The sequence below is a fragment of the Mustela erminea genome, chromosome 5 (assembly GCF_009829155.1).
Source record: "Mustela erminea isolate mMusErm1 chromosome 5, mMusErm1.Pri, whole genome shotgun sequence".
NCBI classification, from domain to species: domain Eukaryota; kingdom Metazoa; phylum Chordata; class Mammalia; order Carnivora; family Mustelidae; genus Mustela; species Mustela erminea.
The window spans coordinates 94,790,297-94,817,348 of record NC_045618.1 but is presented as its reverse complement, the minus strand read 5'-3'; the positions used below and the strand labels follow the sequence as shown (position 1 = coordinate 94,817,348).

The 27,052-nt window shown below is 37.9% G+C and overlaps 1 long non-coding RNA gene across 1 annotated transcript in view; it reads right to left on the bottom strand.

Moving 5' to 3' along the window:
- Positions 1–13,473, bottom strand: part of LOC116591340 — a 38,179-nt gene extending 24,706 nt beyond the window's left edge. Inside the window, exons 1-2 of the long non-coding RNA XR_004285965.1 lie at positions 13,432–13,473; positions 13,245–13,291 (exon numbers count right to left, since the gene is read on the bottom strand). This is a non-coding gene — a long non-coding RNA (uncharacterized LOC116591340). The remainder of the gene's footprint in view (positions 1–13,244; positions 13,292–13,431) is intronic.
- Between the last annotated feature and the right edge of the window lie 13,579 nt (positions 13,474–27,052).

Here is a 27,052-nt window from a genome sequence, read left to right as displayed (position 1 = left end):
GATGCAGAGAAAGGGGAACCCTCCTACACTGTTGGTGGGAATGCAAGCTGGTGCAGCCACTCTGGAAAACAGCATGGAGGTTCCTCAAAATGTTGAAAATAGAACTGCCCTATGACCCAGCAATTGCACTATTGGGTATTTACCCTAAAGATACAACGTAGTGATCCAAAGGGGCACGTGCACCCGAATGTTTATAGCAGCAATGTCCACAATAGCCAAACTATGGAAAGAACCTAGATGTCCATCAACAGATGAATGGATCAAGAAGATGTGGTATATATACACAATGGAATACTATGCAGCCATCAAAAGAAATGAAATCTTGCAATTTGTGACAACATGGATGGAACTAGAGCGTATCATGCTTAGCGAAATAAGTCAAGCAGAGAAAGACAACTATCATATGATCTCCCTGATATGAGGAAGTGGTGATGCAACATGGGGGCTTAAGTGGGTAGGAGAAGAATCAATGAAACAAGATGGGATTGGGAAGCAGACAAACCATAAGTGACTCTTAATCTCACAAAACAAACTGAGGGTTGCTGGGGGGAGGGGGTTTGGGAGAAGGGGGTGGGATTATGGACACTGGGGAGGGTATGTGCTTTGGTGAGTGCTGTGAAGTGTGTAAACCTGGTGAGTCATAGACCTGTACCCCTGGGGATAAAAATATATGTTTATAAAAAATAAAAAATTTTTTTAAAAAAGTATTAAGTTGATAAAAGACACAGAAACAAAAATTGTGGTTAATATTTTGAGACGTTTGCTGTTGCAGTAAGTAAGGAAACTTAGATAAATAGAATGAGAGGAGAGGAATTAGAGACATCAAGTATAGTCAGCTCTTTCAGAGTTCTCTTACAAAGAGCAGGAAATGGGATGGTAGCTTGAAGAAGGAATGTAAGATGAAAGAGGATATAGCAAGTTGCATACTCATGGGAATAATCCAGTAGAAATAAAATATTTACTCTTGCAAGAAAAAAATAATAATAATAATAATTCTCTACTGAAAATGTCATGGCCTTGTTCCAGAACTCAAGGAATTTACATTATGATTTGCTCACTGGTGCTTGTGACAATCTCCATGCAGCATCTTTTCTTACCAACATCTTTAACATAATGGATTCTGCCAAACTGTATGGCCCAAGTGACAGGGATGCTTACATCACAGCACACACCTGTCACTGAGTTCTTTTCTACTCTAGATCCCATTTAAAGTTGGAAGCCTTTTACGTATATAAACCAGAAAATTATCCCTAGGACTAGAATTATGCTACATTCAGACCTCTGGGGATCACCAGGTATTGTGCTTTGTACAGTTTTTGTGTTTTTTTTTTGTAGGAGATAGGTGATGTAATAATTTTTATTTTACTTTAAAGGAGATATCCAGGCACACCATTGATCAGTAGACCTCTAAAATACTCATAGATGTGGTAGACACTTGAGTCTTCATAGGATATTTCTCCTGCACTCTAGAGTACACATCTTGCCAATGCCTCCACTGTGTTAGCTATCTCTTGCAAATCCAACAAAATCAACATAACATCATTAAAATAATATAGTACAGAATGTCAAAATGGTCCATATCTACTTAAAATATATTCTGACGGAAGGCAGGAGACTTAAAACTTCCTTGGGATAAGCCTATAAATGAATATTATTATCTGTTCCACATCATTATTATGTTTCTTATTATCTTTCCTTTTTTTCTTTTTTTTAAATTTAATTTCTTTTCAGTGTAACAGAATTCATTGTTTATGCACCACACCCAGTGCTCCATGCAATATGTGCCCTCCATAATACTCACCACCAGGCTGCCCCAACCTCCCACCCCCCGCCCCTTCAAAACCCTCAGACTGTTTTTCAGAGTCCATAGGCTCTCATGGTTCATCTCCCCCTCCAATTTTCCTCTTTTTCTCTTTTCTAACTGAAATAGAAAAGAAAGCATTTTCCAACTCAGTGACCATTTGCCACATACCTAAAGCCAAACTAATTCACTCTAGCAAAGGTTCCTCATCAGGCACAGTGATTAGCTGAGCCTGTGTTAGTCTACAGTCATTCTTTAAGATCCACTGGATTCTGCAGGGGTCACGTAAATTAAATGGAGATGTGTTAGGGACTACCACTCCAGCATCCAACCAGGAACTGGCAAACCTTTCTATAAAAGGCAAGGTTCTAAATATTTTTGTGTATGAGTCTGTGGGTCATACAGTCTCTGTGGAAACTACTTACCTCTGCCATTGTAGCACAAAAGTAGCTGTAGGCAATATATAAATAAATCAACATAGATATATACCAATAAAAGTTTATTTACAAAAAAAACAGGTATCAGGTCAAATATTTAGTAATAGCCATTCAATCTTGTTATCTGTTTATATGTATATACAGATCTTTCCTCCACTAAGTCTCAAATACCTAATATATTCACCCACTAATATATTCCCTTCTGCCAGTTTACCCTCCCAATTCACTACAGGTAAAAGCTTAACAATGAACCACCACTTTTGTCAGAAAGCTATTTGGGGGGGGGGGGATGGGAGAAGGGGGGGTTATGGACATTGGGGAGGGTATGTGCTTTGGTGAGTGCTGTGAAGTGTGTAAACCTGGCAATTCACAGACATGTACCCCTGGGGATAAAAATATATGTTTATAAAAAAATAAAATATTTTAAAAAAAGAAAGCTATTTGGGCTCTTTATTGGCTACCAGACAGTGAGTAATCCAGCTCTAAAACCCCATCTTATCAATGGTTTTTTAATCCTACTCTCAGTACCAACTTCCAGCAGTCTAAGTCCTCTACAAGCAGATGGATCAGAGTTTGAGGTACAAGCTGTTGATTAATGACCAATGCCAATGAAAGGGAATAGGGGAAATAGGACTGAGGAGAGAAAAAAATTATGACAAAGATCCAATAAATCCTAAGCCAGTTTGGCATGAAGCTCTGAAGCAGGTATTGCCCATCAGACTATCTTGAGCTGGGCCAAAATGGCCAGGCATTTAAACCTCTATTTCACTCAGTCACCCAATGTAAGCTGCCCACAGAGGATGTGATTTCAGGTAAAGTTGTTCTCTGCAGCCAAGGCAAACACTGGAAAGAGACTTGACAGATGTGGTAGGCTTGAATAATGGCCCCAAATGTATCCATGTTCTAATGGAACCTGTGAATGTTACCCTATATGGTAAAAGGGACTTTGCATGTGTTTATATGTATATACAGAGCCTTCCTCCACTAAGTCTCAAATACCTAATATATTCACCCACTAATATATTCCCTTCTGCCAGTTTAAGAAAAGAAAGTATCTTGGATTATTGGGAGGGGGAAAAGAAAAGAAAGTATCTTGGATTATTGGGAGGGGGAAGTGGGGAGCAGCTGGAAAAGTTGTGTAATCACAGCGGTTCTTTGAAAAGGGATGCAGGAGAAGTCAGAGTCAAAGGAGAAGGCAATATAATGACGGAAGCAAAGATTATAGTAATACACTTTGAAGATGGAAGGAGGAGCCACAAGCCAAGAAATATAAATGGCCACTAGAAAATGAAAACAGCAGGGCAACAAATTATCCCTTCAGATCTTCCAGAAGGAACTAGCCCTGCCTACAACCTGCCCTTAGTCCAGTGAAACTGATTTTGAACTTCTGGCTTCAGAACTGTTAAAAAAAAGACAAAAAGAAAAAACCAGATTTGTGTGGCTTTAAACCAATAATTTGTTCCAGCAGCTATAGTAAACTAATACTGCCCCAAAATGTGGTTGGTGTGTGTCTCTGCCTGTCATGCTGTGATAAAGTCATGAAATCTCAGTCTCAGGGTCTTATAGGAGATATGTATAAACTTTACTACAACATCTGCACCCTAGAAAGCCTTTACTGTAACAAAGAAAACGGGGCAGACAGAAAATAAGATTTCATGAGATCAAACACATTCTGTAAGTCATGATGGATCAAAATCATAGTCTACCATTCATGGGTAGGGAGCACTAGTGATCATTTAGAGATAGAAGATAATGTTGATCTTGGACAGTAGGCCCCAGACAAGAACCCCAAATGAAGCCACTTTAGACACTAGATTTTAAGATACTAGATTGTAAGACACAAAGATGGATTCACATCCAAAAATATCACGTATCCAATAGCAAATCTCAAAGTCCTCAGGTTTATGCTTCATGAAACACCAAACCAGGAAATAGGTATGAGCGACTTCTATAGTCATGGGAATGGTGTATTCCACAATCCTGAAATAATATAAATACAGGGGCGCCTGGGTGGCTCAGTGGATTAAGCCGCTGCCTTCGGCTCGGGTCATGATCTCAGTGTCCTGGGATCGAGCCCCGCATCGGGCTCTTTGCTCAGCGGGAGCCTGCTTCTCTCTCTCTCTCTGCCTGACTCTCCGCCTACTTGTGATTTCTCTCTCTGTCAAATAAATAAATAAAATCTTTAAAAAAAAATAATATAAATACATTGATGGAGTTCCTCAAGGTTCCTATTCTACTATGCCCTGTATATTAAGGGTATACTGGCCCTAAAGATAAAACCCAACTGAGAATCACAGATACTGGAAGTTGGTAACGATGTTTAATCAGACACTGGTTGGTTGAGATAAACTATCTAATGCATAATGCTCAATTCCAGGTAAAGTTGCTTCTTTCCCTCCCTTCTACACACACCCCTTCAGACCCTGTCTGATTCCTCTTCCTCAGGTAACCTTCCATGTCTCTTCCCCTACCTATACTCTACCAGGCTCTGTTCAGTAAGAGTCGGCAAAAGTAAACCTAGAAGAAAGTCAAAAACTACAGTCCCAAAGTAGCAAATGCATATGTGCTTGGCATTTGTTACTTTAGATGTGGTATATGAAAGACCATGGCTTAATGTGCTAGTTCCCATATTTCCCATCCTTAGGAGAATCAGAAAAGTCTGAAAAAATCTTAATAGAATAGATATAAGGCTCACCACAGCAGCCTCAGACTGTGATAAGAGTGTTTAGGGGTTTTTTGCTCATCACCTAACTTAGGACTAGACCAGTGGCGGGGAACTTGATTTTCAAGACTGTTTCATGAGGGGCAGAGGGATTATCTTTTATTGCATATTTTCTCCTAAGACAGAGGCAGAAATATAAGAGAAAACTTCTATTGGTTCAACTATCAGTTTAATAATACATCAGTATCATTCATCTCTGGATTATGTGGACAAAAATGAAATTATCTTTATATTTATAACACACTTTGGACAAAAACCACTCACTATTTGAACATTGAACATCCATATGGCCTTGGCTTCTATTTTCCAAAGGAATAAAAACATCTGCAGAAGAAAGTCCCCAAAGCCCAGCTGAAATAAAGTCTATATTTCTTCTATTCTCAACTGCTAAGGTTAGATAATCATAAATGAAACCTAAGAAAATACTTCTACGTGATTCTTCTTTAAGAAGACTCAGATCTTTAGAAGTGGTGGGGGGGGAAGAGACACTGTAAAAACAGTAACAGCAAAAGACAATTTTATATTTTTTGAAACTACAAAAGAGCATTGAAATGGCTGAGTGGGACTGTTGAACAACTATTTGGGTATGTATACATATGATGGTTATTCATATTTTAATCTCATCTATTAAACAGACATAAACCATTTCAGAGAGAAGATTCCTCTTATTTTGCAAAGACTTCCAAAGGAAAAAACTTGGACATTTCATGTCATCTGTCAGGAAGCTTCTTTTTTAATTAGGGTGACTACCTCTGTCCCTACAAAAGGGTATTCTCACCTGCCTTCATCAGTTCCCAGATTATAGGTCTCAGCAGGAAACAGAAAACATTCAGCTGAGATTTGAAGATATTTTAATAAAGAGACCATCCACAGATATGAAAAAAACTTGAGAGATTCAACAGGGTTGTTGAGCACTCTAGGACTGTTAACCTCCTAGAGGCCTGAAGGGACAAGCTGGAACTGGAACAGTGGAGGAGTTGGGAAAATGGAAGCCTATAGTTGTAGAGTTTCAACCACAGCCAGAACACAGCTCTAAAGCAAGGACAGAGAGAAGGAAGAAATGCCTTGATCTCTTCTCTCTCCCTCCTCACACCCTAGATGCCTCCTAGATGCCTACGTGCCTCCCATTGTCTAAACCCACTAGAAGCCAGAGAACTCTAAGAAAGTCTACATAATGCAGTTTATGTAGTTAGTAATTCTTGAGGCAATGCAGTCCATTCCTAGAAAATTCTAACTTTGAAAATTTTTATGTGTAGCCAACACCTCTTGAGAGCCTCCATCTATTTTTTCTAGTTCTAACACATTAGGCCATGCATCATTCCTTGGGGCTATACAAATACTTTTTGATAAGGTAGTCAGTAAATATTTAAACAGAACTATAATGCTTCTCTGAATATTCTTTTCAGTAAAGTTCAATAGTAAGTTTTTAATTTTTTTAATTTAAATTTAATTAATTAACATACAATGGATTATTGGTTTTGGAGGTAAAGGTCAGTGATTCATCATTCTTATATGATACCCAGTGCTCATTACATCATATGCTCTCCTTAATGTACATCACCCAGTTTATCATTTATCTTTTTGTTTCAAAATTGTAATACTTTGTTTTACTCCATATGAAAGTAATATATCCTCACCATAAAAAAAATTTAATATCAATGCATATAACATATAAAGTAAAAGCATCCCTCCTAATCCCACCTCCTCAAAATAACTACAGTTAACATCTTAATGTATAAAGTAGACACAACGGGGATGGCAGTCCAGTTCACAACTATACCTCAGTGGCCATGCTGGTAAACTGTAGACTCTCACCCTCACAGTAACACTGATTGGTTAAAAATGTGAGCATTTTTAGGGCTAATCAGAATCCTGTGCTGAGATTTTCACACGGGAAGCTCAAAGACTGGATTTTTTTTCCCCACTCTGGTATTAGAGTTGTACAATGTGTATCTGTAGAAGTAGCTGGCAACTGTGTTCCCCATAACATGGAGAAATCCTGTCTGCAATAAAAGAATTAAGCCAAAATAAGATAGAGACAAAAGATGGGGGGGGGGGAAGGCTGACAGTATTCAGGTCCCATACTCTGGTCCCCGAATTTCCTGAAATTTCCCTCTTCCTCTTCTACCTCTTCTTTTTCTTTTTTCTTTTTTTTTTTTTTAAGATTTTATTCATTTGTTTGACAGAGAGAGGCAGAACCAGAGAGGGAACACAAAGCGGGGGAGTGGGAGAGGGAGAAGTAGGCTTCCTGCTGAATGGGGAACCTAACTCAGGACCTGGGATCATGACCTGAGCCAAAGGCAGCTGCCTAACAACTGAGCCACTCAGGCACCCTAAAATTTCCCTGCTTCTTAAAACAAGTTACTTTTCTTTCTTTTGTTTATGATTTTATTTTCTAAAGATTTTATTTATTATTTATTTGACAGAGAGAGAGAAAGCAAGCACAAGCAGGGGGAGAGGCAGAGGGAGAGGGAGAAGCCAACTCCCCGCTGAGCTTGATCCCAGGGCCTTGGGATCATGATCTGAGCCAAAGGCAGATGCTTAATAGACTAAGCCACTCAGGCACCCCTATGATTTTATTTTTAAGTAATTTATACACCCAACCTAGGGCTCAAATGACAACCCTGAGATCAAGAGTTGCATGATCCACCTGCTGAGCCAGCCAGGCACCCCATTTTTTTAAGATTTTTATCTTTCAGTAATCTCAAAGCAATTTCTTTTAGTATGAGTTTTTCAGTCCTTTCAACAAATCTCCTTTTCCATATAAACTAATTTTAGTTGAATTTGCCACCCTTGGAGTTACTGGCTAATTCAAAGAACATCTTTGCAAAATTTTAAAATCCATCAAAAATATATTCAAATAAGTGGGATTATAGTACGATTACTGTTACTTAACTTGTTTTGCTTCTTAAAAATAATCATGGACTTCTTTCTGTGGCAAAACCACTACATCTCTCATCAGTTTTAATGGCTCTCTCATCAGTTCTAAGCATTCATTTGTGTAAGGCACCATTTTTTATTTAACCAATTATCTATGGAAAACACTTAGAAAATTTTTCATTTCATTAGTATGAATAATACTTCACTTATCCTTATACATATATTACTGCATACTTATGTAATTATGTTTTTGCATAAATTTCTAAAAGCAAGATTTTTGGCTCAATGGACACATACATTTAAAACTTTAATAGTTATTATCAAATTTCACTCTAGAAAAGTTCTAAATATTTCTATTTCTAACAACTGTGTGGGCAAGTGTCCTCACCAGCACTGAGCATAAGCACAGTTTAATCTTTACCAATATGGTTGTCAAATGTACTGTCTCATTGCTGTTTTCGTTCACTTATCTAATTGTGAGAAGGACTGAGCATCTCTACACTTTGAACGGCATTTATAATTATATTTCTTTCTCTTCTCCTTTTTCTCCTCCCCTTCTTCCTCCCCTTCCTTCTTTGTACCAAACATAATACTCCAGGACTGACATATCAGATTCAGAACAGGGAAGGGCCATCAATCACTGCATTTATTCCAAATACGCCTGGTAACACTGTCAATCAAACATTACACACATCTTTTGAGTTATATGTGAGTTAAGACAAGTGACAAAAGCCAATTCAAATTGGCTTAAGGACTAAAGGGATAATTAGTTCATATAACTAAGAAGCCAAGGGGTATTACTGGGTTGATATGTTGGTTAAATGAACATAATAAATAAATAAATAAATAAATAAATAAACTCACATGCAAGTTTCAAGGAAGAAAGGAAGGAAGGACAGAAGAAAGAAAGAAGAAAAGAAGAAAAGAAATGCACCTTCACCCACGCATAGTTTTGCTCTCCCCATTTTTTGGCTCTTCTTGTTCTGTGTTTATTCTTTCCTCAGACAAAACTCTTCACATATGGTGTCAAGATAACCAGAGAAACTGCTCACATCCTCTTTGTTTAAATCCATGAGAAACAAGAAATTCTATTTTCCTGAGACTCCTTTGATCTTCATAATTAGCATGGTAATCTTTAATAGGTGTTCCTGAGTTCATATGATTGATTTACTAACCCCCCCTTATGTGCCGATAAATCTTATAGTCCTTTCTAGAAGGAGAGTAGAAAACCCTCACACATCACAGAACAGAAATTAGACCTCTTGCACAATCCTCAAACACTGAAAGCTGTAAATAGTTACCACTAAATCTACACAGAATCAGGAAATGTTAGGTCACTGCACCCTCTCACGGTTAATAACCCCTGTCCCTTTAAAAACCTTCTTGGCTAGGGTGCCTGGGTGGCTCAGTGGGTTAAGCCGCTGCCTTCGGCTCAGGTCATGATCTCAGGGTCCTGGGATTGAGTCCCGCATCGGGCTCTACAGCAGGGAGCCTGCTTCCATCTCTCTCTCTCTCTCTGCCTGCCTCTCCATCTACTTGTGATCTCTCTCTATCAAATAAATAAATAAAATCTTAAAAAAAAAAAAAAACCTTCTTGGCTAGGCAGAAACCTCAAAGCTGGCTGTTGGATAAGAGTACACCTTCTCCAGGTGGCTGGAACACTGAAAGAATAAAATTAAATTTTTAAAAATATATCATAAATAAAATATTTGGATTTCCCCAAAATTACACTGGGATACATTTCTATATCTATGACCCAAAAAAGCTCTGTGTACAACAGCTTCCAACATGGCACAAAGGACAGCACAGCATCAACTGGAGGCAACTGTGGATGGATGAAATGTATTCTCGTTCACTATGTGCAGTCCTTTTATGCACTAGACCCACATATGCCTCCAGGGAAAGGATACAGAAGTCTAAGATCCTTGGGATAGAAAAGAAGAAGACATGGTGTAGGGATACTTCAAGCACCCTAAAATATCTCAGACCATGCACTTTAGCAGCACACATTAGCACCCTGAGAGCCAGATAGAATGAATCTTATTTTAATAGTCGGCAGTGCAAAGAGCCAAACTAACCAGCTACTCCATATCAGAGACTAGAAGAAATGTAGAGAACATGGCATCTCAATCAGGGATCTTTAAACCTCCCACTTTTAGAAGTGGGAATGAGAGAAAAAAGAGACTGATAATTCACTAGGCAAAGACAAGTAAAAAGTAAGACTTAAGAGAATGAAGATGGTCTGTCCAAGAGACCATGGAGAGAACACAAACTTCCCAACCACCACCTCCCATGCCAAAATCCTTGGATCTCCCAAAGTTACACAGAAAAAATAGAGACTAATTTTAATTGACTTTTAAAAGAAAAGGTAGCCCCAGAAAGCTAGAAAATATTTAGGATGCACATGTTATTTTCTTGCCACTTCTCCTCTATATTACATTTCTGCAGTTGGTTATTGCTTTGAGGAAACCAAATGTAAGACCTTACTGCTACTCTAATAAGACCTTTTTCATTCCCCAGTTAAATTCTATTTGGTTTATTTATCCCATTACTGAAGCCTTTTGAAGATATTTAGGATCCTGATTTCATCATGTTTGCTCTCTACCCTAGAGTTATAGTGGTGGCACATTTGATTTGCCTTTCTTTATCATCCTCATCAAAAGCTTTAATAAAAATGTTGGTAAGCTAATATTTGACAAGAGAACCAAAAGGAGAAAGGAGAAAGGAGAAAAGACAGTTTCTTCAAGAAACTGTCCTAGGACCATTTTATATTCACACATAAAAGAATGAAACTGGACCTCTATCTAATACCACTCACAAAAATTAAGTCTAATGGATTAAAAGCTTTAATGGAAGACCTGAATCCATAAAACTCCTAGAAAAAAAATAGGAATAAAGCCTTGACATGGGTGTTGGTAATTATTGGTAATTATTTTTTTGGATATGAGACCTAAAGCACAAGCAATCAAATCAAAATAAACAAGTGGGACTACATCAAACTAAAAAGCTTCTGTACAATAAGGAAACCATCAGCAAAGTGAACACCCACAGAACAGGAAGAAATATTTGCAACCATACATCAGATAAGGGGTTATTATTCAAAATATATTTTTAAAAACTCACAGGGGGCACCTGGGTGGCTCAGTACCTCAGGTGGCATCTGCCTTCGGCTCAAGTCATGATCTCAGGGTCCTGGGATCAAGCCCTGCTTCAGGATCCCTTTGAGGAGTCTGTTTCTTCTTCTGCCCCTCCCCATGCTTGTATTTTCTCTCTCTTGCTCTCCCTCTCTCTCTCTCTCATGCTTTTTCTCTCAAATAATTAATAAATTTTTTTTAAAAACTCATACAACTTAATTGCAAAAAACACAAATAACCCAGTTAAAAATGGGCAAAGGACCTGAATATATATCTTCCAAAACAGATATCTGAAAGGCCAACAGGTGAAAAGACACTCGACATCACTAGCCATTAGGGAAATGTAAATTTAAACCGTACTGTTATATCACCTCATGCCTATTATAATGACCATTATCAAAAATAACAAGAGATAACAAATGCTGGCATGGATGTGGAGAAAAGGGAACACCTGTGTACAATTCTAGGGACAGTAAACTGGTACAGTCATTATAAAAAACAGTATGAAAGATCCTCAAAAAATTAAAAATAGAACTACCACATGATCCATCAATTCCACTGCTGGGGCTATATCTAAAAGAAACAAAAACACTAACTTGAAAAGATATTTGCACCCTCATGTTCATAGCAGCATTATTTATAATAGCTAAGACACAGGAAACCTTAAGTGTCCATCAATGGATGAACAGATAAAAAAGTTGTGCGATATAAATAAATAAATACATACACATATACATACATAAATATTTCAGCCATTAAAAATGAGGAAATCCTACCACTTGTGACAATATAGATGGACTTTGAAGGCATTACGTTAAGTGGAGTAAGTCAGACAGAGAAAGACAAATACTGTATGATCTTACTTATATGTGGAATTTAAAAGGTTACATAAAAGTTTATGAGTTTACATAAAAAAGTTTTCAGACTTATAGTCACTACAGGTGGAGGGTAGGGAAGGGGGGAATCGGAAGAAGGTAGTCAAAAGGTACAGACTTCAGTTATAAGACAGGTATTACTGATGTAATGAACAATATGGTGATCATAGTTAATTAACACTGCTGTATGACATGTTGAAAAGTTGCTGAGAGTTAATCCTAAGAGTTTTCATCATAAGGAATTTTTTTTCTTTTCTGCTTGCTTTTTTTTTATATCTACATGAGATGATGGATGCTAGCTGAATCTATTATGTAATAATTTTTATAACACATGTAAATCAAATCATCAGATTGTGTGCTTTAAATTTATACAGTGATGTTGTGTCAAGTATTTCTCAATAAAACTGGAGAAAAAATATTTAATGCTAAGTCTTACAGTCTTTGATAACAGAGAGCTATCAAAACAACCACTAGTGGGCATCATTCAGCCAGTTATTTCAGAAATTATGCATATCATCGCATGTTCTCAAATTTAAGAAGTCCATATGAAATGTCCTGTTGAAGCCTACTAATATTACTCTAGTATTTTCCCAATCTTCTGGAGGCATAACCCCAACAAATAAAGTTGTCTGAATTTTGTCTGGGAATTTTCTCTGCTGATAATGATTAATAAAAGGGAATCCTGTCCTAGGATCAGTATGATAGTTCTAAAGTACTTTATAAACTAAGGTCAGACTTCTCTTTTAAAATTATTATTATTATTTTTTTTAATGCTCAGCAGTACTCCCTCTTGCTCATTTCTGAGTTCATCTACATATTTAGACTCACAAGACCAGAGTAGCTTACACTTGGAACCAAAGGATGCAAGGACAAAAAGCATAGCAAGTCAGAAAGGTAGTATCAGACATTTTCCATATATAGGAGTCCTCAAGGCAACCCACCAGCCCAGGAGCTTGTCCTCATTAACCGCCCCCAAATAACAGTTCAAGTAGAAGAGAATGAAATCCACATGGACATGTGCAATGATCATCCTGGGTTAGAAGCTCTATGTCCCAGTAGGAAAAAATATTCATGGGCATAACATCTAGGTAGCCCCCAAAAGACAGTTACTGAGTTATTTAGAAAAGCCCAAAGTTTTGTCTTCACTCCAGGAATTTATAGTCCACAACTTCCCTAGTCTACGTGAATTCACCAATCAGGGTCATTTTTACCAAAACAACATTGCTGGTTATACAGTTGACATTCTACCTTTATCGGGTTTCCAAGGAAACATAATGAGAAATACCTTATGAAGTCTCACACACACACACACAAACACACACAATATCTAATCAACACCAAAAACTAAGACAGATGAACATTTCAATACTGGAGTCTGAAAGAAATTGTACTTACTATGAGACAGATGAACCTTCCATGAGGAAAGCACTTAAATTCTGATCCTGAAAAGGAGAAAGAACATAATGCATACTTTACCATTGTCTGTTTCTGAAGAGATATGGGGTCTCTACCAATCAGAAATTTAGAAAACCATTCTTCTTTTCAAAAATGGCCAATCCATGAAGCGACTATTTCTGCTTACCATTGGAAGACAATTTTCTAGCAATCCCTGGGCTTCCTGCATGTGTTGTAAAGAGGCACTGACAGCTTTTGTTCCAGTATATCTTTTCAAGGATGTTTGTATAGAAAACAGTCTTGAAAAATAGAAACAATGTTTCCCTCTAGAGCAGATGGCAGTTTTGTTTCCTGACCAGAAAGAGTAAAGCTATTGTCTTTAGTGAAATGTTTCAGTGAAAACTAAACTAGTGGACAAGAAATATCAGAGATTTAAGCTGTAGTGGATAAGGAAGCTAGTAAGAAGCCAGCTGGTTTATATTGCAAATCTGAGAAATTTTCAGAAATTGTAATAACACTCCAGGTCTATCTGAAGGCAAAGTGTTGAACTGAGCTGAAAACAGGAGAAATGGTTGAGAATCTACATTTCTAAAAAAAAAGTTTCCCTGACCTTCCCCAGCCTGAGACCTGGAGACACCTGTTAAAGCTGAGGGATTAGTAGCCATTTGAAAACAGATTGATTAAAAGTCTTCATACTGAAAAGTGATATCCCTAGCCCTCTCCCTGTTTCCCTCTCACAGAACAATAGCAGACAAGTTTATACTCTCTGCAGAGTGTTCTCTGTTTAGCTCTCCACCACTTTCTGACCTGTTCTGTGAGTATATCTCTGTAGACTACATCACCCAGGCCTCTTTGCCTTTGGCTTTCACTTGAAATCATCGGAAGAGAGGCTCCCACAGAATAACAAAAGCTGGAAGGAAAGAGGGGTTGGACTATATATTCTACCTTGTCCCCCAACATCACTATACACATTTGACAGTGGCTGTGTTCCTCTACTTTCAAACACAGCAAATGTTAGGTATACTCTCACACCCAGTTACAGATCTTTGAGGTTCCAGTAACACTGTCCTTTCTCCTTGCCTCTTTAAGCCTGGGGGAGATAAAGGCTTACAGCTGTTTTTAATCTCTGGGTATTTCACCATCCCTTGAAGGGTCCTATTTGTAAATATTCCCCTCATTAAATTCTCCTGAAAGCACTCTTCCATTATGCACTGCCATTACCCCTACGAGTGATCCAACTACTTCCTGCAGGCCCAAACAGATACATACCCTATGGAAGTTTTGCAGGAAGCCCCTAGTGAACCTAAATAAGCCTAAGAGAAAGATCTGCATATGTTTGTTCCTATACAAAAGGGAATAACATGAACGGATGCCCAGAGGCATGAAACAGCTCACTGTGTTCTAGGGACAATATTAGGTGTGTAGATGTATGAAGTAGACAAATGCCAACTCACAGGGCACTTTTTAAGCCACCTCAAGGATCTTGGACAGATCCTATAGGCTCTGCAGAGGTACTGAAGGATTTCAAGTTTGAGTTTCAGATCAATCAAGGTGGAGACAATATGAAGGAGAATTTTGATATCCATAAGACTAAGATGACAAACATAATAGAGACAACTGTAGCAGTTTGGGTCAAAAAATATTAAAGGTTGTAACTCTGACAGTAGCAGAAGAATGGAGGAAAGAGACAGAAAATTTGAGATCATTTGGAATTGAGAGGCAAAATAAAGGGATGAAAGACAGAGGAGAAAAAAATCAGAATTGCTCTTAATCCTCCAATTTTCACTAGTGGGTAAACTGTCTTTCTCTGAGATAAAGAGCAGAGGATGAGAGAGTTTAAGGGAGACATTCACGGAAAGAACAGGCTGTGAGGGCAGGGAGGGAACATAGAAGGGTGAGGGTAGGCAGAATGATGCAAATTTCCATTCTGAAAATGTTGAATATGAAATATCTCTGGGAAATCAAGGTGAAAGTTTTCTTGAAGCACAGGGAAAGAGCTTCCTTTCAACTTACTGAACCAACCTAGTCAGTATAAACCAGATCCAGATCCGCAGGAAAAAAAAAAAAAAGACTGAGCAAATTTGCCTTTAACCAACATAAGAGAGCAGAAGGCAACAGGCAAGACCAGTGAAGAGTTTCCCAGTGCAGCCACCCATTTAACCACAAGATGGAGTCAGAGTTAATCTACAGGAGAGCCTTAGTCAGAACCTCCTCAAACACACTGAAGCCATCATTTACAGTGCCTACAGATTTTGTTTATTAGCAAAGAAGAGCTACTCACTGGCAAATATGGCTGAAAACAAACATTAGAAACATTCTAAAACAAATTATATAGGCTCCAGTATGGTCTAGGAGCTAGGAAGATAGTGTGTATGATGAGCAGACAAGGGTCAGGTGTCTGTTTATATTAGACCTTAGGGGCTATGCAACAGCGGCTCTGAGCCTTTAAGACAAACGACAATTTATAAAAGTTGATCAAGTTAGGTCAATTGGCATAATAATCAGAAACAAGAACAAAGACACTAAGCAGTCTATGTATCACCAAGCAGGATTCCAGGCTTCACTCCAGTTGATTGTTGAAGAGTCCCAGGCACCCTCAGGCTAAATATTAGACTGGGTCTCATGCTATCTTGGCCCTTAGTAAATGCATGCACTCCAGGTGCTCACTATGGACTTAGATGAGTTAGCAAAAAAAGAAACCAAATCAACCTTCAAATCTCATTCCTTCATTCCTAATTTATTTCCTAGGCATCATTTCAACACAGATGGAGGCAGCAGGACCATAGTGAGGTTTTAGGCATTTAGCTGCAAATTGGGAAGAGGATGGAATGTTATGGTTTCTTTGAGTAGCAAGTATCTTCGAGTAGCAGAATTGGGCCAAGATGTTTTCAAGATGCCAACTATTTGGAGAAAGAGGTATTTGACAGAACACAATCAGAAACAGGGATTGAGAAAATCAAACCATTTCCTATTTACCACCTAATAATTTTAGATTCTTTAATAAACCATTTCCATTTCAAATCTTTGACTTCAAATTGGCTTCAGTGTAGCTTTATGTAGCTTCTCTTGTTCTTAATAAATTTGTTGGAAACAAAAATTGCCAATCCTGCCAATCAGTGCCACCACAAATCTCGATTTGAACTTTAACCTAATGCTCAATATGCTCCAGCAATCATTCTGTTTCTCTCAAGTCAGCCCTCACATTTTCCATTAATACTGTTCCAAAATCTAATCATTATTCTCACAGAGGAATTATGGTGAAGATTAAATACTTCAGTACCTCTGAGTCCACTTTTAACCCATGATCTCTCTTCCTATAACACAGACAAAAATATAATCCATGAGAGAGGAGTCAAGATGGCAAGGAGTAGCAGACTGAGATGACATCAGGTCACAGGAGTTCAGCTAGATAGTTATCAAACCATTTGGAACACCTACAAACCCAACAGGAGATCAAAGAGAAGAAGAGCAGCAATTCTAGAAACAGAAAATTGGCCACTTTCTCAAAGGTATGACGTGCGGAGAAGTGAATCCGAAGTGAGAGGAAGATAGACTGCAGGGGAGGGACTAGCTCCTGGAAAGTGGTGGAGCAAAAGAACACAATATCCAAACTTTTAAAAGTCTGCTCCACTAAGGAACAACACTCCAGAGGCTAAGCGGGGGTGGAGCACTCTCAGGGACAGTGTGGTCTCAGGTCCTGTGGGGTCACAGAAGGATGGAAGGTGTCTGAGTGTAGCAGCGCTTGCAGGTATCAGAGGGGGGAAGCCAGCTATAGAAATGGAGCCAAGGAGTGAGCGCTCAGCTCGGGGTTACCTTAAACTGTGATCTGTGGCACAATTGGACCACTGCTATTTGAGCAGGGATCCACAAGAGGCAGATCCAGGGAGACTCACCTTCCTTCTCTGGAGGCAGGAATCTGCTAGGTTTGGAAACTCCAAATGGGACTGTGTGCCAGAACAGAAATGCTCAGTCACAGGCTGGGTGCGCTCAGAGCACGGCCAGAGACCAGGGAGACAGGAATGATTAGTGTTTTTCTCTGAGGGCACACTGAGCAGTGGGGCCTCGACCTCTCAGCTCCTCCAGGCCAGCGACTGGGAGGCCGCCATTTTCAAACCGAACCTCCAGAGCTCTATGGCAAATGTTCAGAAAACAAAAGCTACTGAGAGCAAATCCGAGCAGATTACTTAGCCCGGCCACTGACAAGGGCAGTGCAATTCCTCCTCGGGCAAAGACATCTGAGAATCACTACAAGGGCCCCTCCCCAGAAGATCAGCAAGAACATCCAGCAAAGACCAAGCTCATTGATCAAGAACAGTAGAATTCCAGAGGAGGGGAAAGCAAAGCATGAAATTCATGAATTTCTCCCCATGATACTTTAGTTTTACAAAGTTAATTAAATTTTTTTAATTTTATTTTTTTCTTATTCTAATTTTTTTTAACTTTTCTTCTTTCTGCTTTTAACATTTTTTGACTACTTTATCTACAATAACTACAATAACTTTCTTTTAAAAAAATCTTTTTAAACCTTCATTATTATAGTTATATTTTATCCTTCATTGTATCTAACTTTATTTCTTGTATATATACAGGGCTTTTTCTTCTAAAAAAACCTTTGGGATACAACTTCTTCTAATAGATCGAAATATACCCTAAATCTAGCACAAGGCTTTGTTCTAGTCTCCAGCTTGAACAAATTCTCTCCACTTTCTTTTCTCTCTCTTTGCAACCAACTTATCTTATCAATACCGTTTTTTAGAATTTTTTTTTAAATTTTCATCCTTACAGTCATACTCCATCCCTTCCTCACATTTACTCTTATATTTGTATATATGTTTTTCTTTCTTTAAAAAATTTTGGGGGACGCCTGGGTGGCTCAGTTGGTTAAGCAGCGGCCTTCGGCTCAGGTCATGATCCCAGCGTCCTGGGATCGAGTCCCACATCGGGCTCCTTGCTCGGCGGGGAGCCTGCTTCTCCCTCTGCCTCTGCCTGCCATTCTGTCTGCCTGTGCTCGCTCTCTCTCCCTCTCTCTCTCTGATAAATAAATAAAATCTTTAAAAAAAAAAAATTGGGGGGAGGTAGTTTCTTCTAAGAGAACAAAATTCACCCAAAATCAAGTGAGTGGCTCTGTTCTATTCATCACTCTAATACATACACATATTTTAATATTTTTTTATTTTTTCTTAAACTTCCTTTACCCCCTTTCTTCTCCCCCCAATTTGGGGTCTCTCTGATTTGGTTAGCGTACATTTTTCTGGGGTCTTTGCCACCGTTTTAGTATTTTATTCTCTCGTTCATATATTTTTAACTGGATAAAATGACAAGACGGAAAAATTCACCACAAAAAAAAAGAACAAGAGGCAGTACCAATGGCTAAGACCTAATCATAAGGACATTGGTAATATGTCAGAAGTAGAGTTCACAATGGTGATTCTCAAGGTACTAGCTGGGCTCAAAAAAGGCATGGAAGATATTAGAGAAATGATATCTGGAGAAATAAAAGCCCTTTCTGGAGAAATTAAAGAACTAAAATCTAATCAAGCTGAAATTTAAAAGCTATTAATGTGGTGCAATCAAAAATGGAGGCTCTTACTGCTAGGATAAATAGGCAGAAGAGAAAATTAGTGATATAGAAGACCAAATGAAGGAGAATAAGATGAGCAAAAGAGAGACAAACAACTCCTGGACCAGAGGGGAGAATTTGAGAGGTAAGTGATTCCATAAGATGAAACAATATTAGATTAATTGGGATTCCAGAAGAAGAAGAAAGACAGAGAGGGGCAGAAGGTATATTGGAGTGAATTATTGTAGAGAACTTCCCTAATATGGCAAAGGGAACAAGCATCAGAAACCAGGAGGCACAGAGAACCCCATCAAAATCAATAAAAATAAGTCCATACCCTGTAGTCTAATAGTAAAACTTACAAGTCTTAGTGACAAAGAGAAAATCCTGAAAGCAGCTCATGACAAGAAGTCTGTAACATACAGTGGTAAAAAATATTAAATTGGCAGCAGACTTATCCACAGAGACCTGACAGGCCAAGAAGAACTGGCATGATATATTCAGAGCACTAAATGAGAAAAACATGCAACCAAGAATACTATATCCAGCTAGGCTATCATTGAAAATAGAAGGTGAGATAAAAAGCATCCAGGACAAACAAAAACTAAAAGAATTTGTAAACACCAAATCTGCCCTACAGAAAACATTTAAAGGGGTCCTCTAAGCAAAGAGAGAACCTAAAAGTAGTAGACCAGAAAGGAACAGAGACAATATACAGTAATAGTCACCTTACAGGCAACACAATAGCACTAAATGCATAACTTTCAATAGTTACCTGAATGCAAATGGGCTAAATGCCCCAATCAAAAGACACAGGGTATCAGAATGGATTAAAAAAAAAATAAAACCCATTAATGTGATGTCTACAAGAAACTCATTTTAGACCCAAAGACACCTCTAGATTTAAAGTGAGGGGGAGTAAAACAATTTGCCATGCTAATGGATATCAAAAGAAAGCTGGGGTGGCAATCCTTAGATCAGATACATTAGATTTTAAGCCAAAGACTACAATAAGAGATGAGGAAGAAAACTATATCATACTTAAAGGGACTGTCCAACAAGAAGATCTAACAGTTTTAAATATCTATGCCAAAACATGTGAGCAGCCAACTATATAAACCGATTAATTAAAAAATCAAAGAAACACATTGATAATAATACAATAACAGGAGGGGACTTTAACAACCCCCTTGCGGAAATGGACAGATCATCCAAGCAAAAGATCAACCAGGAAATGAGGCCTTAAATGACACACTGGACCAGATGGACATCACGGATATATTCAGAACATTCCATCCCAAAACAATAGAATACACATTCTTCTCTAGTACACATAGAATATTCTCCAAAATAGATCACATCCTGGGTCACAAATCAGGTCTCAACTGGTACAAAAGATTGGCATCATTCCCTGCATATTTTCAGAACACAAGGCTCTGAAGCTAGAACTCAATCACAAGAGGAAAGTTGGAAAAAACTCAAAAACATGGAGGCTAAAGAGCATCCTACTAAAGAATGAATGGGGCAACCAGGAAATTAAAGAAGAATTTTAAAAATTCATAGAAACAAATGATAATTAAAACACAACTGTTCAAAATCTGTGGGACAAGGAAAAGCAGTCCTGAGAGGAACATATATAGAAATACAAGCCTTTCTCAAGAAACAAGAAAGGTCTCAAATACACAACCTAAGCCTACACCTAAAGGAGCTGGAAAAAGAATAGCAAAGAAAGCCTAAACCCAGCAGGAGAAGAGAAATAATAAAGATCAGAGCAGAAATCAATGAAATAGAAACCAAATATCTGTAGAACAAATCAACAAAAATAGGAGTTCGTTCTTTGAAAGAATTAGTAAGATGGATAAACCTCTGGCCAGACTTATCCAAAAGAAAAGAGAAAGGACCCAAATTAGTAAAATCATGGATGAAAGAGGAGAGATCACAAACAACACCAAAGAAATACAATCAATTAAAAGAACATATTATGAGAAACCATACACCAGCAAATTGACAATCTGGAAGAAATGGATGCATTCCATTTCTACCAAACTGAACTAGGAAGAAACAGAACTACCAAACTGAACTACCAAAACTGAACTAGGAAGAAACAGAAAACCTGAAGAGAGCAATAACCAGTAAGGAGATTGAAGAAGTCATCAAAAATCTCCCAAAAAACAAGAGCCCAAGGCTAGAAGGTTTCCCAGGGGAATTCTACCAAACATTTAAAGAAGAATTAATACCTATTCTCCTGAAACTGTTCCAAAAAATAGAAATGGAAAGAAAACTTCCAAATTCATTTATGAGCCAGCATTACCTTGATCCCCAAACCAAAGACCCCATCAAAAAAGAGAATGACAGACCAATATCCTTGATGAACACGGATGTGAAAATTCCCACCAAAATACTAGCTAATAGGACCCAACAATACATTAAAAGGATCATTCACCACGACCAAGTGGGATTTATTCCTGGGCTGCAAGCTTGGATCAATGTCCACAAATCAATAAATGTGATATAATACATTAATAAAAGAAAGAACAAGAACCACATGATACTCTCAGTAGTTGCTGAAAAAGCATTTGTCAAAGTACAGCATTCTTTCTTGATCAAAACGCTTCAAAGTGTAGGGATAGAGATTACATACCTCAATTTCATCAAAGCCATCTATGAAAAACCCACAGCGAGTATCATTCTCAATGCGGAAAAACTAGAGCTTTTTCGCTAAGGTCAGGAACATGGCAGGGATGTCCATTATCACCACTGCTATTGAACATAGTACTAGAAGTCCTAGCCTCAGGAATCAGACAACAAAAAGAAATAAAAAGCATCCAAATTGGCAAAGAAGAAGTCAAATTATCACTCTTTCCAGATGATATGATACTTGATGTGGAAAACCCAAAAGATTCCATTCCAAAACTGCTAGCACTCATACAGGAACTCAGTAAAGCGTCAGTATATAAAAGCAATGTACAGAAATCAGCTGCATTTCTATACTTCAACAACAAGACAGAAGAAAGAGAAATTAAGAAGTCAATCCCATTTACAATTGTACCCAAAAAAATAAAATACCTAGGAACAGACCTAACCAAAGAGGCAAAGAATCTGTACTCAGAAAACTATAGAGTACTCATGAAAGAAATTGAGGAAGACACAAAGAAATGGAAAAATGTCCCATGCTCATGGACTGGAAGAACAAATATTGTGAAAATGTCTGTGCTACCTAAAGCAATCTACACACTTAATGCAATGCCTATCAAAATCCCATCCATTTTTTTCAAAGAAATGGAACAAATAATCCTAAAGTTTATGTGGAACCAGAAAAGACCCCAAATAGCCAGAAGAATATTGAAAAAGAAAGCCAAAGTTGGTGGCATCACAATTCCAGATTTCAAGCTCTATTACAAAGCTGTCATCATCGATGACCATAGAGTTGAGGTCTATTTCTGGGCTCATAGATCAATGGAACAGAATAGAGAGCCCAGAAATAGACCCTCAACTCTATAGTCAACTAATCTTTGACAAAGCAGGAAAGAATATCCAATGGAAAAAAGACAGTCTCTTCAACAAATCGTGTTGGAAAAATTGGACAGCCACATGCAGAAAACAGTCTCTTCAACAAATGGTAATGGGAAAATTGGACAGCCACATGCAGAAGAATGAAACTGGACCATTTCCTTACACCACACACAAAAATAGACTCCAAATGGATGAAAGACCTCAATGTGAGACAGAAAGCCATCAAAATACTTGAGAAGAACCCAGGCAGCAACCTCTTCAACCTCAGCCACAGCAGCTTCTTCCTAGAAACATCACCAAAGGCAAGGGAAGCAAGGGAAAAAATGAACCATTGGGACTCCATCAAGACCAAAAGCTTTTGCACAGCAAAGGAAACAGTCAACAAAACCAAAAGACAGCTGACAAAATGGGTGAATATATTTGCAAACGACATATCAGATAAAGGGCTAGTACCCAAAGTCTATAAAGAACTTATCAAATTCAACACCCAAAGAACAAATAATCCAATCAAGAAATGGGCAGAAGATATAAACAGGCATTTATGCAAAGAAGACATCCAGATGGCCAAGAGACACATGAAAAAGTGTTCTACATCAGGGAAATAAAAATCATGTATATTCCTCAAAATTTGAAAATAGAGTTACCCCACAACCCAGCCATCACACTATTGGATACTTACTCTTTATAAAGAAACAAATGTAGTGATCTGAAGGGACACGTGCACCCATATGTTAATAGCAGCAATGTCCACAATAGTTAAACTATGGAAGGAATCTAGATGTCCATCAACAGATGAATGGATAAAGAAGATGTGTATATATGTGTGTATGTATATATATACATATACACACACAATGGAATACTTCGCAGCCATTAAAAGAAATGAAATCTTGCCATTTGCAACATTGTGGGTGGAACTAGAGAGTATTATGTTGAGCTAAGTCAATCAGAGAAAGACAATTATCATATGATCTCCTGATATAGGAATTTGAGAGGCAACATGGGAGGTTGGGGGTGGGGAAGGAAAAAATGAAACAAGATGGGATCAGGAGGGAGACAAACCATAAGAGACTCTTAATCTCACAAGACAATCTGAGGGTTGCCGGGGCGGGGGGGGCGGGGTAGGGAGAGTGTGGTTCGGTTATGGACATTGAGGAGGGTATTCACTATGGTGAGTGCTGTGAAGTGTGTAAGCCTGACGATTCACAGACCTGTACCCCTGGGGCTAATAATACATTATATGTTAATTTAAAAAAATAAAATAGGGGTCCCTGGGTGGCTCAGTGGGTTAAGCCTCTGCCTTCGGATCAGGTCATGATCTCGGGAATCTGGGATCCAGCCCCATATCAGGCTCTCTGCTTGGTGGGGAGCCTGCTCCCCCCGCCACCTCTGCCTACTTGTGTTCTCTCTCTATGTGTTAAATAAATAAAATCTTTAATTAATAAATAAATAAATAAAATAAAACATCAAAAATGTATATGCCATGAGAAGATTTCAACTTTAAGACTATTCCTTACCTAAAAATCCACAATCACTCCTTTCTTCCTCACAGCTATTTATTCTAAAAGAAAAGTCCTCCATTGCAGCACCTGAGTGGCTCAGTTCGTTAAGTGCCTGACTTCCAGTCTGGTCATGATCCCAGGGTTCTGGGATTGAGCCCTGCATCAGGCTCCCTGCTGAGCAGGGAGCCTGCTTTTCCCTCTCCCTCTGCTGCTCTGCCTACTTGTACTCTCAATCTCTCTGTCAAATAAATAAATACAATCTTAAAAATGTTTTTTTTTAATCTTTAAAATAAAAAGTCCTCCATTGATATCAGGCTAATAATTCATCAATGTTTACTCCAAGAAAAAAAAAATCCCACTTAAGTCAAAGGCTAATCTTTCCAACCAAATTTATTAATTTGGAATTTTAGTTTTTAGGATTGTCCAAAATTCACAGAAAGCAGACTGATGGTTGACAAGGACTGTGGGGTAAGGAGAATAGAGAATAACTGTTTAACAGGTATGGGATTTACTCTTGGGGTGATGAAGATTTTTTAAGGCAGTTCTTGCATAACACTGTGAGTGTACTAAATGCCACTGGAGTGTATACTTTTAAATGGTTGATTTTAAGTTATGTGAATTTCATCACAATTTTTTAAAAAGAAAAAAATGTGTTAACTATGCAGAAACATGAAAGTATTCACACTGTCCTACAGTTATACACAAGCATTAAAAAACAGGAAATAGAAGAGGATTAGTATGATTGTATACAGTAAAGATAAGTAATGTCTGAAAAACTCTTGCTTTAGTTACATGTATTTATGCATTTATTCAGTACAATACAAAATATATATCTTATTGTGGGTTACACAAAAAGACAAAAGCCACTGCAAATAAACTCTACCTTTTATAACCTTTTAATTGTCCTTCTATGGCAGCCATGAAGTGTGAAATTCAAACCTCTATTCATTAAAAAGTGTCACTGGTCTATGAGGAATGCAGTTAGCTAAACAGCCTCCAACTGCATTGCCATCAGGATCTGCTAAATCTTTGACTTCAATAAACTGACAGTTACATGCAAGAGAAAAAAAAAACTGGGCCACCAACCTACTCATAAAATCAATTAAAAAATTAGTTCAAAATTATAAAAATTAATTCAAAATGGATTAAAGACTTGAATGGAAGACTTGAAACTATAAAACCCCTAGAAGGAAACATAAGTGGTAAGCTCATTGACATCAGTCTTGCTGATTATTTTTTCGGATTTGACACCAAAAGCAAAGGCAACAAAAGCAAAAATAAATAAGGGAGACTACATCAAACTAAAAAGTTTCTGTACAGCAACAGAAACCATCAACAAAATCAAAAAGCAACCTACATAATGGGAGAAAATATTTGCAAATCATATATCTCATAAGGGATTAATATCCAAGATATATGAAGAACTCATACAACTCAATAGCAAAGCAAAGTAAAACCAAATGAAACAAAACCCCAAAGTCTGATTTAAAAATGGCAGAGGGACTGAATAGATATTTTCCCAAAGAAGACAATGAAATGGCCAATAGGTACATGAAAAGACACTCAAAATCACTAATCGTCAGGGAAATACAAATCAAGACCATAATAAGCTACCACCTCACACCTGTTACAATGCTTATCATCAAAAAGACAAGAGATAACAAGTGTTGGCAATGATGTGGAGAAAGGGGAATACTTGTATATTATTGTTAGGATTGTAAACTGGCATAGTCACTTAAAACAATAGTATAGAGATTGCTCCAAAAATTAAAAATAGAACTACTGTATGACCCTGGATTTTACTGTTGGGTATATATCTGAAGGAAAGGAAATCACTATCTCAAAAAGATATATGCACCCCCATGTTCACTGCAGCATTATTAACAATAGCCAAGACATGGAAACAATCTAAGCATCATCCACTAAGAATGAATGCTAAGAGAAGTGATATATATATATACAATATAATATTATTCGGCCATTAAAAAAAAAGAAAATATTGCCATTTGAAACAACATGGATGGATCTTGAGGGCATTATGCTTAGAGAAATAAGCCAGATAGAGAAAGCCAAAAACTGTATAATTTTACTTTTATGTGAAATCTAAAAACAAAACAAAATAAAATCCAACTCACTGATACAGAGAACAGACTCAGTTGCCAGAGGCAGGTGGGAATGGGTAAAATGGGTGAAGGTGGTCAAAAGGCACAAATTTCCAGTTACAAAATAAGTAAGTCCTGAGGATGTAATGTATAGCATGGTGACTATAGTTAATAATACTTACTGTATATTTGAAAGTTGCTAACACAGTAGATCTTAAAAGTTATCATGACAAGAAAAAAATCCTAACTGTGTTCTAATGGATATTAACTAGACATATTGTGATCATTCTGCAGTATATACATATATCAAATCATTATGTCATACACCTGACACTACTATAATGTCATACAACAATTATATCTCAATCCCCAAAAAATTTAATTAAAAAATGGGGTTCTTTTTTAAGATTTTATTTTTAAGGGCACCTGGGTGGCTCAGTGAGTGGGTTAAGCCTCTGCCTTCAGCCCAGGTCGTGATCTCAGGGTCCTAGGATCGAGCCCCACATCAGGCTCTCTGCTCAGTAGGGAGCCTGCTTCCTGCTCTCTCTCTGCCTGCCTCTCTGCCTACTTGTGAACTCTCTGTGTCAAATAAAGAAATAAAATCCTTAAAAAATAGATTGTATTTTTGAGTAATCTCTACATCTAATGTGGGCTCTATACTGACAATCCCGAGATCAAGAGTCACAACCTCTACTGACTGAGCCAGCTAGGCTCCCCTAAAAAAATGTTTGTTTGTTTGTTTTTTTTTTTTATTTCCAGCATAACAGTATTCATTATTTTTGCACCACACCCCGTGCTCCATGCAATCCGTGCCCTCTATAATACCCACCACCTGGTACCCCAACCTCCCACCCCCCGTCCCTTCGGGACTAAAAAAATGTTTTTAAGCCTTTAAGTCATGGCCATCTTCTTCCCAGGAAGCTTCTATCATTATGTATTCCGGGACCAACCCATTTCTGCCCACTCCAGGACACCTCTGATGGATTACTCCAAGTCCTGTTGTGTTAGCCAATACTTTGTCAAATCTGCATTACAATTTTATGCTCCCTCTGCCCGATTCTGTATCAAACTATGAATCAAAGTCTAGAGGTTTATCAGGCCCAATCCTTCTTCCTTTCCCTTGACCCTCAC